This window comes from Octopus bimaculoides, chromosome 17, assembly GCF_001194135.2.
Source record: "Octopus bimaculoides isolate UCB-OBI-ISO-001 chromosome 17, ASM119413v2, whole genome shotgun sequence".
NCBI lineage: Eukaryota > Metazoa > Mollusca > Cephalopoda > Octopoda > Octopodidae > Octopus > Octopus bimaculoides.
Window position 1 is genome coordinate 55,099,023 of NC_068997.1, and position 9,021 is coordinate 55,108,043.

The 9,021-nt window shown below is 34.9% G+C and overlaps 1 protein-coding gene across 20 annotated transcripts in view; it reads right to left on the reverse strand.

Annotated features, from left to right (window-relative positions):
* The window catches only part of LOC106878639 (thrombospondin type-1 domain-containing protein 7A), a 999,802-nt gene that overhangs the window by 480,264 nt on the left and 510,517 nt on the right, over positions 1 to 9,021 (reverse strand). The gene's annotated exons all lie outside the window — the stretch shown is intronic.

Consider the following 9,021-nt stretch of genomic DNA (forward strand, 5'->3'; position numbering starts at 1 on the left):
CATGAAAATGAGAGAATAAAGAAGGGAAGAGTGAAAAAAGCAGATGAAATAATAATAAAGAGTTTATTGAATCCAATTGGTTGGTTATAGGAATGAAAATGCCTGTTTAGGTTATGAGGTCCATTAATAACTTGTATTTTCTTGTTCATGATTGTAGCCTCAGTAATTGTTAACACTAATCTCTTTAGAAAAGGAAAAACTTTGGCAGCAAAAACGAAAAACGATAAGACAGATGATGAGGAAGGCAAAGATTTCTCACAAGAAATATGTGTTTCCATTTTGAATTAATTTATAGTTTTTTAAAGAATAATTTTTTTTTATTTTAATGATATGTTACCTCTGTAATGTCTTAATTTGATAACTATTGGAAAGAAGGGGTTTAATTGATAATGTGTACTCCTCAAGATGGCTAACCCTCTACATCCCCACCACTCTTTCGATAACTTATTTTCTGCAAGCCAAGGCTGTATAGGGTAATACAACCTAGAAATAGCAAGTAAACTACCCTTGAACCACATGCTTTTCTGTCTTGAATGAAAGACACATTCAATAAAATCAGTGCTAGATATGGATGTATAGAACAAAAAAGATAGGAAGGCCATGGATGGAATGGCTATGATTATAAATGTGCATGGAGAGGGCTGCTCTGGACTTTGAATAAGAACAACATCAACACCCTCATTTTGCTGTCTATTTGACAGCAAAATGAGGCTTCTTTCAGTTTCCATCTACCAAATCCGCTCACAAGGCTTTGGTCGGCCCGAGGCTATAGTAGAAGACACTTACCCAAGGTGCTATGCAGTGGGACTGAACCTGGAACCATGTGGTTGGTAACCAAGCTACTTACCACATAGTCACTCCTGATGCAGAATATTAATTTAGTGTTTTGAGTAAAATGATTCAGTCTCATTTCTATTCTCTACACCATCACCATTACCATCAGCATTATTACCACCACCACCACCACCACCACTACTATCATCACCCATTAGTTTCTCTGTTAAAATAGAAAGACCTACTCAACAATGCTGTTTTTAATATATATATAAAATGATGATCATAAGTTTACCCAATAAGAGTTGACCTTGGGTTAAACAACACCACAGTCAACAAAAACTACAAACAAACACTAACCAATGAGAGAACCTGACGATGGTTATTTATCTTACAAGAAATCACAACCAAATCTTTTTCAAATCAGAACTTGACCATCAGGAAGGACACATTGAATATCAGTTTGAGGAAATTATTGGAATGGCCATGGTTAGAATGCTTTTGATCTTTGGTCTGATCAATCTGGCTTAACCTGTGGTTAATCACTAACATCAACAACAACTGTTACAGACATTCTCACCAATCATTTCTTTTATTACATGCACCAGTAAAGAGACTAGTCTCATATGGGTGGGTGGGGGGCAAAGTTTGGCGGAACAAAGGTCAAATGATAGGGCACCGCAATCTTTTAGAAATACATTTAATTAAACAAGAAAAAGAAAAAAATAAAGAATAATATTACAAAAAAAAAGAAAAATGTTTTGGTATACACTTCTATGTTTTGAAACATGAATGGAAAGTCAAAAGTGAATATCATATATAAAATATTGGAAACTTGACTACAATCAAATTAAACTGAAAATACTTTCTCTTTGTATATAGCATTTTTTAGTCCAATAATCTATCTTTGCAGATGAAAAATTGTATGGTTCAAAAAGATTGTAGTGGAAGAAATCCATGATTTTCAAATTAGATGAGAACTGTCAAAAGCATATACAATGCATTAATAACCTTTGGGGCTTTAAAACTGGTTCAATTGTAATTATAAAATAACTGTGGTTATATATATGTAGGTGTATAGGTGTGTTCTATGATTGTCTTTTAAGGTTTTGGTGGTTAACTGTTTGTATAGAAGATGCACTGAAGTAATATGTGTGTGTGACTGTCTGTCTATCTATCTATGAGTGAAGATAGATAGAGAGGTAGAGAGAAGAGAGAGAGACAGCCAGCCAGACAGACGGCCAGACAGACAGACAGATATGTATGTATATTCTTCATTAAGTGGCTGCAACCAAGATGCCTTTTTCAACCATGCCTTGCTGGGAATCTCTGCCAGCCATTAGCTTTCAGCATCTACTAAAGCTGATGGGAGACAGGGGTTCATGGGTCAGTCTGTTAAAGGTCATCTCAGCTGGAAGAAGAAACTAATAATAATGCTGATGGGTATTTGAGGGGAGGGGTAATATATTTGCAATAGGAATGCAAGTATAAAAAACACATCAAATTTTATACAAACATATATATATATATGTGTGTGTGTGTGTGTGTGTAAAATGCATCATTCGAGTGTGACTGATGCCAGTGCCAGTGACACGTAAAAAGCATCATTTGAGTGTGGCTAATGCCAGTGCTACCTGACTGGCTCCCATGCCAGCATGGAAAGCAGACGTTAAACGATGACGATGATGACAGTATATGTATATGTGTGTGTATATATATATATATATATATATATATATATATATATATATATATATCCACTGAGTGTCCCTTTCTCCTGTAAACTCTTTCCCACACCAACCACTGATGTTGACACTTTTTATTTTTGTCACTTTTACTATCCTCACTTACATGCCTCTCACCCCAGTCTCTGTCACTGCATTTTTTTCTTCCCCACACTTCCCACCCTCTCCATTTCTACTGCCTGATACTTTTGCCCTGACTAACTACCACTTCTCTTACCTGCCCCCACCAAACTGAGATTAACCATTGTCTACATCACCCATGTTCACCATTCACTGCATTCATCTTTATCCTCATCTCTATTCTCTGTCTCTCACCTTTCACCTGCATTCTTATTAACCTACCCATCCAGCTGTCCTTGACATTCAGTCCCTATTCTCTCTTTATGCCCTTTTTTTGTACCATTTCTACCATCCTTTTTCCCCTTCCTTGCTGGGGCATCTCTCTATGATTTCCTCTGCACAAGACACCTGTTCCTACCACATTAGCCTCTCACTGTCTGACCCAAAGCCACCTCTCTCAACGCTACACACCCCTCTTGCTGTGCAAGTTACTTGATAACCTCTCTAGTGGTGTGAGGGAAAAGCAGCCAGTACACACTGCAAAGTGCTTGGCATCAGGAAGGGCATCCAGCCACAAAACCCATGTCAAGGCAGACACTGGAGATAGATGCAGTCCTCTGGTGCATCAGATCCTGTCCACCTGTATAACCCATGCCAATATGGAACACAGATGTTAAACAATGATCATGTTGGGGGATAATTCCATCTTTATCACCAGATTGCTCAGAGATATGTATGCGTAAGTGTTTGGTGGATGGAAACAGAAAGCAGGTCGTCATCATGTGTGTTCATGCATCAATGTCTGCTTGTGTGTTTGCACCTGTGATTGCTTGTATGAAAGTGTTGTAGGTGAGGAGTAAAGAGATTCTTTACTTGAAAAATAGATAAGATTCAATATCAGGAAGAGTATTTGGCTCTAGAACTGGTTCTCAAAGTGGGCGGTGGAAAGATTTAGGGGCTGTTGAAGAAAATGGGGCAATAAAAAAGGGACCAAAATGTGGCAATAGATGCAAAAAAAAACAAAAAAAAAACAATCAAAATAAAGTGTTAATTAGGTTAAGTTTTATTTGTGCAATACTGTTGTTTTGAATTTGCTGCAGAAAATGATCTATGTGTGTGATGGTGAGTGGAGTGGGGTGGCCATTAAGAATGTGGCCTTAGAACGAAGTATATCACTAGGTTCCTAAGATTCCTGTAAAGCCATTTTTGGATTCTCAATTCAAGATTCTTATATGAAAATTATTTAGGTTATTTTAATAAGCTGGAAGATGAAGTGTGTTAATATCTGTTTATTAAATGCCATAATCTTTCAAGAATCAAGAAATTAGTTTCCAAAAATTGCTAAGAAATATCAAGTATTAAAAATTTTTTTTTATTTTAAGGAATGTTACCTTCTAGATTATTTTCTCCTCTTTCTACTTCCAGAAAAAAGTCAGCACGTAAACTTAATCCAACTAGTTCTACAGAAGTCTTCTAATTGATAATATCTTACCTCTGTTAAAATGGAACATATCATTAGAAACAGATGTGTTTCAAATGGCTGCAGGAAAAGTCAAAGACAGCAATTCGTAGGCAGAATTTAGCAAGGAACAATTCTCTGATTAATAAATTCACCTATCAGTAATTGACTAATTTACATAATCACTGTTGGCAAATTATTAATTAATATTAGGATTTCAATAATGAGTAAAAAATAAAATACAGATATTTATTACTTTAACAAAATTATTTTAAAAACACAAACATGTTGATAAAAATTTTGAAACAGTTTCTAAAATGAGTTGTTATGAGTTTAACCTCTTTAATATGGGACAGTAAATTCATTAAGTTCATTTTTATATTCTCGCAGAACAGGATATATTCAACTCTTCAAAGGATGTTTTTTCCAATTGGTCAAAGAATTGCCAGTAGTGAGTTGCCATTGGTGTATTTTCTGCACATACATTTTGGCAACGAATATATTTTCCATGAGCAATAAAGTTTATAAAATGCAACAATATTTGTGAGATTCTCAATGCAATGTTATTTTTAAATATTTAATCTTAAAACTAACTTTAAAATGCAATAAAGAAATTCCCTTTTGAATTATTTAGCTATTTCTGCCAGCATTCATGTAGATAAATCGTTATTGCTAAACATTAATTACCTAAATTTGTACATTTCCAAACGTTAGCTATAATTATTAACACCTTGTGCTTTATGGTTTTATGGGTGGTTAGGCAGTGAAGGCATGTTCAGAATGGTGATCAATAATAATATTTATCAAATTATCTATAACCAGCATAATTAATTTATTCCCTCATAATTTCTTGCTTGAATCCCAAGAACTAAGATGGGGGAAATAAAATCAATAACGTCAAACAAATAGTTCATTTTGGGGTCAAAGGTTACAGATATATATTTACGTATTAAATGGAGAAAAAAAACATTATGTGACAACCTTTCTTTTTGATTTTATCTTTCAGTTTTCAGACTCTATCAAACGTAATTCTTATTTATTCTCAGTGCTTTGAATTAATCTTGCATTATCTCATACAGTTGAGATTTTGGTGATGTGAAAGTTTATTTTTAGAATGACATTGTAGGGTAGGTATGGAAGGGGCCAGACCCGGCCAGTTTGAGTATAAAACTTGTAGAATATTTTGGCTGGTTAAGGTCCATTTAAATGTTAAGGGGTTAAATCCAATCAATATTTTTTTATGGGATAACCTGAAATTTTATCTACACATTTATTAAACTGGCTACATGTGTAATTCACAACCATATGGTTCTAGTTTCAATTTCAAAGCAAGTTACCTTGGGGTAAGTGGTTCACCAACCAATAGCTAGTGGGAAGAATTCGGCAGATGAAAATTGTATGTAAGTCCATCATGTGTGCGCATGTGTGTCTGTGTCTTTTACCAATATACATGTGAAAAATGTATAGTCTCCATTGACAAGAAAAGAGCAATGTTCCTAACACAAAGTTTCATTTCTATTTGTTCTGTACTGAGTTACAAACTCTCCCTTGTCACTCTCACCAACAGACACAGGGTTGGCCAAAAGCCACCCAACAGTAAATCGAAACCATTTAATTCTAAAATTTATTTGTTTCATAACTGAATAAATTTAATAAAAACTTCTAAATATGAAACATTATGAAAATTGTTCCAACTGAAGTCCTTCAGTGACACATTTTTTCCATTTGAGTCAATACAGAATTGCAGAGAGTAGTTATGAAATTTTGATTTACAGTCGGGTGACTTTTAACCAACCCTGTATATATATATATATATATATATACATACACACACACACACACACATATATACACCCATACATACATGCACACACAGCAAGTAAAAATGCAATATCTATTGTGCAGATACTCATAAACAGGATACACACACACACACATAGAGTATATATATTTTATATTGTCTATGCTTTATTTCTTTCTTATGTTAAATTTTATTACATCACATCCTTTAATCCTTTGGCACCTTTTGTGTTGTTTTCTTATTTTGGGAACTCATTTTTGTTGTGCTCATCTTTGAGTAGAAAATCCCAAACCTCCTCCGTTATAGAAACTTGCTACCATAGCGAAATCCTTTATATCTAAAAGCCATTATGTAATTCTATTCTATAAAGTTGCATAATGGTAATTCTGAATTAAGTAGAAGAATACTCAGTGTAAATGTCATTGCAAGCGTATGTAGCACATTTCTTGAGTGTCATGAAGCTCTAGAAGGGAACAGTCAGGAGGTAATTACAGCTTATCAGCCTCCATATTCATTTATTATTTCTCAAAGAAGCCAGCACACACAAAAAATGTTTTCTAACTCAATGGAGTAGCAGATTCTTCATAACCGTTATATACCTTCAAGCAAAGAAATTTCTCTGAAAACCTGAACTTAAGTTTTCAGATTCCTTCCGATTATTATCAGTTATTTCTAGTTTTCAATTTAAATGCAGCCAAATTGAACCCCCACCCCACCCGCACTCACCGACATTTTGTTATATTACCGCTGCTTAAGGCAGGTGAAAATATCTCCATATTATTATCGTATTTATCATCATAGTAAGATTTCTTTTTTTTTTTCTTTCTCTATCAACAGATTAGATGAGTCAGTCGAACTATGTTTTGTCACCAGAGAAGTTATGTTTGTATCAGATTGATCTGTTTCTGTGGTGAATCTTATGACATGGTATCATGTAATACAATTGGCAATGTTATCTTTCACAAGGAACAGAGTTTCTGGCATGGCCATATGGTTAAGGAGTTTTGTTTCCCTGTCATGTGGTTTCAGGTTCAGTCCCACTGCAGAGCACCTTGAGCAAGTGCCTCCTATTGAACTTTGGACTGACCAAAACTTTCTGAGTAGATTTGGTTGACAGAGCATGATAATTGTAAATAAGAGTCACCATCATAAAAGCAGCGTGGTTTATTTCCAATCTTCCATGAAAGCATATCCAGTGATGGAGAAATAATACCTTGCTTGGAAACAAGTGAGGGCTGCCAACAGGAAAGGCATCCGGCCATAGAAAATCTCTGCGTTTCACAATGAATTCCATCTGACCCATTTAAGCATGAAAAAGTCGATGTTAAAATAACGAGGATAAATGTCTTCTGTTCACATATAACTCAAAACGGAAACAGCAGAGGAAAAAGTTTTATATGAAAATGGCCAATAGCATCACAGAGACTGGTTATTCCTGTTTTGTGTACCCTGTTGTAGGAGTATTTTGTTTTAACAAGGTCTATTAGTACAAGTTGTGAAGGCACGTACCTTTGTGGTTAGAGTATTTGTCTCAAGAACATAAAGTTTTGAGTTCAATTCCCAGCAGCATACATTGTGTCCTTGAGCAAGACACTTTATTCCACATTGCTCCAGTCCACTCAGCTTGCAAAAATGAGTTGCACCTGTAACTCACGAAGGCCGGCCTTGTCACATTCTGTGTCAAACTGAATTTCTGCAAGAACTATGTTAAAGGTATGTGTGTCTGTGGAGTACTCAGCCAGTTGCATGTTAATTTCATGAGTAAGATGTTCTGTTGATTGAATCAACTGGAACACACCATCGCAACTAAACAGAATTCCTGTTTTTACAAATACAAGTCAAGTTTGACAAATCCCAGTCAAAACTCCTCACTGGTGTGCGTCCGACATCATTTAATCATGAAAGAGATTTCTATTTCCTCGTTAAGCTTAATTAATAACAATTTAAGATCTACATTGATATAGGAAAAAGAAAATACACATACACACACTCGTTTAACTCTGAATACAAAACAGTGACTATGACTTCGATGTAATCAAACAACAGCTGACGACAAGAATTATGTATCATATAACCAAGCAAACAATAAACGGTGTTGTTGTTGCTGTTGTTGATGCATACCCAATTAAACTACAAATTATAGATTAGCAAGACATGAAAAAAGATGAGGAAAACAAATTGCTTTCATTAACAGTTTGGAATGTCAGTCCTCACTTCTAACAAAGAAGCTACAGATAATTTTTCATTGGTAGTACCCAGTAAACTGTGGAATGAATGCAATGTTTACTGGGTATAAAACAGCACCCAACAACAACTACAATATCAACAATAACAATATACTAGCAACTGATTTAGTATAGTGGATCTTGTCAGAGAACAACAATTGTTATTTGAAATAGGAATTAAGTGAGAGTAAAGAGAAATTATGAAATATTTACAACTCGATATTTTGTGTTTTTAATATGTATATAGCTAAATCATATTAAGATATATCTCAACACACACACACACACAAACATATATACAGATCTTTGGAGACACAGTCTGCATAAGAAGCAGTAGTCAACATAGAGTTAACAGCTTTTATGACAATGAATATTATTTTTCTATTTAATGCATTTACACTAATATGACTCTACACACATGCATATGTACATACAAGCATACATACACACGTACTATATATATATATAAATATATGTGCTTCAGTACAAAGTATCAGTCGAGTAATAAGAAATTATGCCGAACCGCGATGTTAGGAGGGACAAAGAGAGCCAGCCCCCCACCACATATATATATATATATATATATACACAACGAGCTTCTTTCAGTTTCCCTCTACCAAATCCACTCACAAGGCTTTGGTTGACCCGAGACTATAGTAAAGACACTTGCCCAAGGTGCCACACAGTGGGACTGAACCTGGAACATGTGGTTGGTAAGCAAGCTAATATATATATATATATATATAAATGATGAACTCAGTGGTTACTACTAAATTCAGGCCACGACAGACAGAGAGGCTGATTTTGGAGCTGAGAATCCGAACTTATGGAGACAATATTTACATATTGCCCAAAGAAACACCACTAGATCACAAAATGCAGGGAAACGGTTGCATAATCAAGTACTTGCATGCCTGGAGAACTACATTGTGTGGAAACAATTGTAGTGATTAAAAA